Here is an 8212-nt window from a genome sequence, read left to right as displayed (position 1 = left end):
CTCAGGACCCGATAGTCTGGAGTGTATCCGAATACCCGCTCAGTTATATAAGAACCGGGGTATGCGTGGAGACCAGGTGTAGGGGTCATTTGTGTTTGAAAAGACAAGTGCCCAACTAGTTATGTTATATTACATGGGTAGTAAGAAACATCTTCCAGGGAGAATAGTTCCGTTAAGGGTTCCTTTTCCCTGGGTAAGCATGCCCTAAAGTGCATGTCCAGACTGTGATAGGAAACGCAAGAAAAACATCTGGGGGAAGATATGGAAAATAAGTAAAAATCATCTTTTGTTCACCGACCGAATATTCCCTTAAGAACGTTACCTTTTGGCTTCACCCAGTCTAAGGTACACATCCGGCTGACCCGGTAGTAACAATCGCAGAGGTGCTCCCCTTATGCCCTAACCGAATTAACGGGAACGTAGGGCATAAATACAAGAGCCAGGCAACCCAGCTTGGCCAAAACTTAAGTCATATCGATGCATATAATGGCGAAAAAGGTACATGCGGAAGCATAACACATGTGTGGGGCATGAGGCCCAGATAAATAATTAAGCTTCTGTGAAAGAAGCCCCCAGGTATGACGAGCGCGGCTAGCGCATCTATAATGTGCAAGCGAGGCACAAGTTGGCCCTTGAAGGCCTATAGAAAGAATAAAAGAAAGAAAGAAAGAAAAACAAGACAGATAATGTATATGCAAAAAATGGACAGAGGAAGGGGACAAACATAGGGTCCGACGCCAAGCGTAGAATCTATGGAGCCTGGCCGCGTTCCATGGGTTCGGCTCGAGTCGATTAGTCGATGCATCCCGCAGTCGGTACGCTCCACCGGTCAGAACTTGGTCAAGAATGAAGGGACCTTCCCATTTGGGCTCGAGCTTGTTCTTATTCTTATCCGGTAGGCGTAGAACTAGTTCGCCAACGTTATAAGTTTTGGCCCGTACTTCTCTGCTTTGGTATGTGCGAGCCTGTTGCTTATAAAATGCGGAACGGGCTTTTGCTACGTCGCGCTCCTCCTCCAGGGTGTCCAGACTATCCTGCCGATCAAGCTCGGCTTCTCTTTCTTCGTACATGCGCACCCGAGGTGAGTCATGAATTATGTCGCAGGGCAAGACTGCCTCTGCTCCGTACACCATAAAGAAGGGTGTATATCCGGTACTACGGTTCGATGTGGTCCGCAGCCCCCAGAGTACGGAGTCGAGCTCCTCTACCCAGTGCGTGTTAGACTCCGTTAAGGAACACACTAATCTAGGTTTAATGCCACTCACTATAAGACCGTTTGCTTGCTCAACTTGGCCGTTGGTTTGTGGGTGATAGACTGAAGCATAATCGAGCTTCATGCCCATTTTGCTGCACCAGAGTTTTACCTCATCGGCAGTGAAGTTCGTGCCGTTGTCAGTGATGATGCTGTGGGGGACACCATAACAGCGTACGACCCCGTATATGAAGTCTATCACCGGTCCGGATTCGTCTGTTTTAACAGGTTTGGCCTCTATCCATTTGGTGAATTTATCCACCATGACCAATAAGTATTTTTTCTTGTGGGTTCCCCCTTTAAGGGGTCCAACCATGTCAAGCCCCCAGACCACGAAGGGCCACGTAATGGGGATTGTTTGGAGGGCGGTGGGTGGCATGCGGCTTTGATTTGCAAAAAGCTAGCAACCGGCGCAACGTTGGACCAAGTCCTATGCATCTGCCCGGGCCGTTGGCCAATAGAATCTAGTACAGAAGGCCTTGCTTATAAGAGCCCGGGCTGCGGCGTGGTGACCGCTGAGTCCGTCGTGAATTTTTGCCAAAAGGTTCCGCCCTTCCTCTTCGGAGATGCTCCTTTGAAGGACTCCGGTAGTGCTTTTTTTATACAATTCTCCCTCATGGACCCTGTAGGCCTTAGATCGCCGCACTATGCAGTGTGCCTCATTTTGGTCCTCCAGAAGTTCCTGCCTAGTTAGGTAGGCCAGGAATGGTTCTATCCACGGGGCTATGATGGCCATCATTACATGGGCTAAAGGTGTTATTTCGGTGGCGGAGCCTCCGATTGTGTCAGAGTGTTCGGTATCGGGTATTTTGGCCGGGTCCGGACTATTGTTACCGGTGTCTCCTTCCCATACTACGGATGTCTTGAACAACCTCTCCAAAAATATGTTGGGGGGACCGCATCGCGTTTTGCACTGATGCGGGCGAGGATATCCGCCGCCTGATTGTTTTCCCGAGCCACATGGTGAAATTCGAGCCCCTCGAACCGAGCTGACATTTTTAGGACGGCGTTTCGGTAGGCCGCTATTTTCGGATCCTTGGCGTCAAAGTCTCCATTTATTTTGGATATTGCGAGGTTTGAATCCCCACGCACCTCCAGGCGTTGAGTGCCCATGGAGACTGCCATCCGAAGACCATGCAACAGAGCTTCGTATTCGGCTGCGTAGTTGGAGTCTGTATATAATATTTGCAGTACGTACTGAACAGTATCTCCGGTTGGGGATGTCAGGACGACGCCAACCCCTAGACCCGCTAGCATTTTAGAACCGTCGAAGTGCATGATCCAATTGGAGTATGCGCCGTACTCTTTAGCGAGTTCGGCCTCCGTCCATTTGGCGACGAAGTCGGCCAATACTTGCGACTTAATTGCTCGTAGAGGTTTGTATGTTATGTCGAACGGGAGGAGCTCAATGGCCCATTTGGCAATCCGGCCCGTAGCGTCATGGTTTTTTATAATATCATTAATGGTACTTCCGAGGCTATTGTAATCGAACACTCTTGAAAGTAGTGTCGCAGCTTCCGGGATGCCATGAATACCGCATAGGCTATCTTTTGATAATGTGGGTACCATGATTTTCATGGAGTGAGGACAGTGGATACATAGTATACCGGCTTTTGAAGAGGGAATTTATGTACGTCCGCTTCCCGTTCGACGATGAGCACTGCGCTTACAACTTGATGAGTTGCCGCAATGTACAACAACATTGGTTCGCCGATGTTCGGTGCGGCCAGGATTGGGTTGGTTGCCAAAATGGCCTCTATTTCTTCCAATCTGGCTGTGGCCGCGTCCGTCCACTCGAAGTGTTTGGTGCGCCGAAGGAGGCGATAAAGGGGTAAAGCCTTTTCTCCTAAGCGGGAGATAAAGTGGCTTAGAGCCGCCACGCATCCAGTTAACTTCTAGATTTGTTTGAGGTCTGTTGGGGTAGCCAACTGTGACAAAGCTCGGATTTTGTCTGGATTAGCTTCAATACCTCTACTGGAGACAATGAAACCCAGGAGCTTTCTGGCTGGTACGCCGAAAACGCATTTTTCCGGATTGAGCTTGATGTCGTATGTTCGGAGGTTGTCAAATGTGAGCCTCAAGTCGTCTATCAAAGAGTCGACATGTTTGGTTTTGATGACCACATCGTCTACGTATGCCTCTACTGTTTTGCCGATTTGTTTCTCCAGACATGTCTGAATCATGCGCTGATATGTTGCGCCGGCGTTTTCGAGCCCAAAAGGCATTGTGTTGAAACAAAAGGGGTCTTATGGTGTGCTGAATGCCGTTGCAGCTTGGTCGGACTCCACCATCTTGATTTGGTGATAACCGGAGTATGCGTCGAGGAAACACAATGACTCGTGTCCTGCGGTAGCATCGATAATTTGATCGATGCAGGGGAGGGGGAAGGGATCCTTTGGGCAAGCTTTATTGAGGTCCTTGAAATCAACACAAAGGCTCCAGGATTTGTCCTTCTTTGGTACCATCACCAGGTTTTCTAGCCAGTCCGGGTGTTTTATTTCTCTGATGATTCCATCCTCCAATAACTTGGCTAGTTCCTCTCCCATGGCCTGTCTCTTAGGTTCAGAGAAACGCCGAAGAGCTTGCTTGACCGGCTTGAATCCCTTTAGGATATTGAGGCTATGCTCAGCCAGCCTATGTGGGATTCCTGGCATGTCTGAGGTATGCCAGGCGAATATGTCCCAATTCTCGCGCAGGAACTCTCGTAGTGCAGGATCCATGGCGGGGTTTAACTGTGCCCCGATGGAGGCTGTTTTTGTAGGGTCCGTTGGGTGGACTTGGAATTTGACTATTTCATCCGCTGGTTTAAAAGAGGTGGACTTGGATCTCTTATCGAGTATCACGTCATCCCTGTCCACTGTGGAGCGTAGCATGGTTAATTCCTCGGCCGAGAGGGCTTCGGATAATGCCTCGAGGGCCAGTGCGGCTGTTTTGTTTTCGGCGTGGAGTGCTGTGTCCGGATCACTGGCGAGGGTGATGATTTCGTTGGGCCCAGGAATTTTGAGCTTCATGTACCCATAATTTTGAGCCTCACGTCCTAAAAGGGCGTAGTATCCACTGCTGAACGAGGCCACTTGAAATGTAATTTCTTCAGACCTATAGTTCTCTGGCATACAAAATACCACATCTAGTGTGATTTTCCCAGCGCATCGTGCCTCCTGACTGGGTATGATTCCCCTTAAGGTTGTGCTACTTTGCTCAATGCGGTTCCAGTCTATTTCCAGTTTTTGAAGAGTTTCCTCATAGATGATGTTTAATCTGCTGCCGCCGTCCATGAGTACTTTGGTGAGTCGAAAGCCGTCCACAATTGGACTGAGGACCAGTGTGGCTGGTGCTTGGGCTGTTCGGAATTTAGGTTCGTCACTGGCATTGAAGGTAATAGCCGTGTCACTCCATGGATTTATTGCTGCTACGTGGGAGATTTCGGCCATGCTGCGGAGTGTTTGCTTGCGCCTATTATTTGACGCGAATGTCTTAAAGACTGTTAACATCGTATTGTTATCCACGGGATGGTGCTCTGTGGAATTTGGGATAAGAAGATCCTCACCACTTTTGGCCACCTGCCGGAGTATCCAACATGCTCAAAGGTCGTGCATTGGTATTGTATCCGCTGTACTATGAATTTTGCAGGGTCCGTTAAGCCATCCCTCCAGTACGGTTCCATGCCCTGTAGAGGGTTTTTGTTTCTTTGCAACTATCTCGGGTGTCTTATGATAGTGCACCCTTTTACTTCGGACTGGGTGTATATTCGGAGCCGGATTATCCCAAAATTTCGTTTCGGTTTTCCAGGCGCTTTCCATCGCACAGTACTTTCGTACTATGGACGCCAAGTTAGCGAAGCGTGATATGTCACGGCGACTTAAGGCGTTAAGGATTCCCTTGTCCCTGCAATTATTGCAGAAAAGTGAGATTGCATCTTCCTCGCAACAGTCCTTAACCTTGTTCATCACAAGGAGGAATCTGGCCCAATAATGATGTACTGTTTCATGGGGATCTTGCCTGATGTGGGAAAGATCGTTTATGTTTGGGTGGGTGGGTGGATTTGTGTCCGAACCCCTACCCGATCTGAGACCCATGGGCCGAGGAGTTTCCAATCTTGGAAGTTCGGGTTCTGGAGTGCTGCCCGATAAGTCTGGCCCGCTGCCTGATTCTAGGTTCAGGGCTTGGGTGATGTCCTCCCATAAGTGGGTATCCGGCTCGGAGAGCTCAGGAATCCGGACATAGTTAGTTCTCAAAATAGAGGAAGAGTTGCCGCATTGTTCCTCCACCACCGCAATGTGATGGGTGACCGATGGAGAGTTAATGTCCCTTTGATCGGGTTTAAGCCCAATCCAATCATAGTCCGTAGCGACTCCCAAGGCGGCGATGCGATCCAAGAGTTTGTTTAGGGATGAGATCTCCATTGGATCCATCTGCTCGGTGAATTCCGAGCCGATGTGGAAGCTGTTTTTGATGACCCGAGAAGTCATCATCGGTGCAGCGGCCGAATAGGCAGTCATGACGAAACTGCCTAGCCGGAGAGTTTGGCCGACAGCCAGAGCTCCTCCGACGGTAATGTTGTTTTTAGCAACGAGATGAGGCATCCTTCCTGACGGAGACGTCACAGAGGAACTCTCAATGAAAGCACCAATGTCGGTGTCAAAACCGGCGGATCTCGGCTAGGGGGTCCCGAACTGTGCGTCTAAGGCGGATGGTAACAGGAGGCAGGGGACACGATGTTTTACCCAGGTTCGGGCCCTCTTGATAGAGGTAAAACCCTACGTCCTGCTTGATTTATTCTTGATGATATGAGCATTACAATAGTTGATCTACCACGAGATCGGAGAGGCTAAACCCTAGAAGCTAGCCTATGGTCTGATTGTATGTTGTCCTACGGACTAAAACCCTCCGGTTTATATAGACACCGGAGGGGGCTAGGGTTACACAAGGTCGGTTACAAAGGAGGAGATATACATATCCATTTTTCCTAGCTTGCCTTCCACGCCAAGTAGAGTCCCATCCGGACACGAGACGAAGTCTTCAATCTTGTATCTTCATAGTCCAACAGTCCGGCCAAAGGATACAGTCCGGCTGTCCGGAGACCCCCTAATCCAGGACTCCCTCACACACGTTTGCCAACAATTACCGTCTGCGATAATGTTCTATCACAAACGGTTCAGGAGCCCCTTCGCACACATACAAGTGTTGCAGACCATTTGTGATTTGTTGGGTATCACCGATGGTTGTCGCAAGAGTGACGTGTGCTTTTCGTTTGGGATCCCACACATTTCCTGAAAAAATTACATCTGGGATGGTATTTTGCATTGGGCACAGTTTACTCCCAGTTCTCGTGTGTGATAACGCGATATCACAAATGGTTCCGGAGACCCTACGCACACATAGTAGCACTGCAAATCGTTTGCGATTTGCTGTGTATCACCGATGGTTCCGCTATGATTGACGTATGCTTTTCGATGTGGATCGCACACACTCATTTAGTTGAACCGTGTGCGGAGCAATTTCTAGGTTAAAAAATATCCCATTTTGAATCGGCACGCAAAAAGCAAATTCGCCACAATTTCAATTGAACAAATTAACAAAAATATCCCATTTTGAATCGGCACGCAAAAAGCAAATTCGCCACAATATTCAATTGAACAAATAGTTTCCACAGGAAGAACATTCATCAGATTTCGCAACAATTGCAATTGAACATATGGTAGCTAAATTCCAATTATTTGTCCACACATATATGCATTACATAATTAATCATAGTGTGCGAAATACGAAGACCTCATTAGATGGAAAACAATGTATCCATGTGTTATATGTTTAGCAGCTTACTCTTACTCAATGTTTCAGGAGAACGCATGCTAAAATCTTCATTATCACCAGTGGGATTGATGTAGTGATCCAGGAAGAAGTCGCTGATAAATCTCCGAACCATCAACAATTCACCAGCCAGGAGCGGTTCAGGGATCCTCGGTTTTAAGATGAGCTACAGTATTTTTAAGATCAGAATGTGCCATATGAGTGGAGTAGAAGATATTAATTAAGATAGACTTACTGGTACTAATTCGTGAGGATCGCCACAACTATTAGCAGATTTGCAGATGGAGATCATGTGTCTGCAAACATAGTATCCACAAAGGTTGGTCCCTGCTTCTTGCTGAGGACACTGAAATTTTTTGTACAAAATCAGTCATGTATTTGCAAGGATATCGAACTTGAGGCTTGATGGGAAGTTATATAATAGAAATGAGTTAGTTGGATGTAACCACGTTAATTAATGAGATGACATGAAAAAATAATTTGTGCCGAGATAACTTGATATAAGTTATTTGTAAATATGTTGAAATAAGTTTCATATAAATTCAGTAGTATTCGAAGTCGTCAAGTTATTGCCTAATTGCTTAGTCGTACTCCATTGGCGATCTTAGAAAGTGCTATGTTTTTCTTAATGATAAACGATTGTTTCCCTTAAATAAGATCAATCTAGAAAAAACTATAAGAGAAATATTCACACATAGTTCATATGCATGACACTTCATATATCCTTGAAACTAATTGGGTAAGGAAAAAAATCTAAAGAAAGAACACACCTTATTCAAGTGAGGTAAGAAACTAAGGGACAATACAACAAATAAGTTGGAATTTAACAAACAACCTTAACACATTTTAAACTTGAAGAATGCTACAATTTCCAGAGAGATTTTGTTGAACATCACAACACAGATCCTTACATATAACTCTTTTGTATTAGATGCACTTGAACAACATATTCGAATATGTGTCATACTTAAGTTCGGAGCATATCCAGTACATATATGCAACACAGCACAACCCTGATGAAGGCTAACGCATGTCCATATGCTTACATTGTTTATCATGAAACTGCTAATTACATGTACTTACGTGTGTACAGTTGTAAAAACTTTCTTCAATGTTTAATTAACCTTGGTCTCTTGGTTATAAAAGGGG

This window comes from Triticum dicoccoides, chromosome 7A (genome assembly GCF_002162155.2).
Source record: "Triticum dicoccoides isolate Atlit2015 ecotype Zavitan chromosome 7A, WEW_v2.0, whole genome shotgun sequence".
Taxonomy (NCBI): domain Eukaryota; kingdom Viridiplantae; phylum Streptophyta; class Magnoliopsida; order Poales; family Poaceae; genus Triticum; species Triticum dicoccoides.
This window is presented reverse-complemented; position numbering follows the sequence as displayed.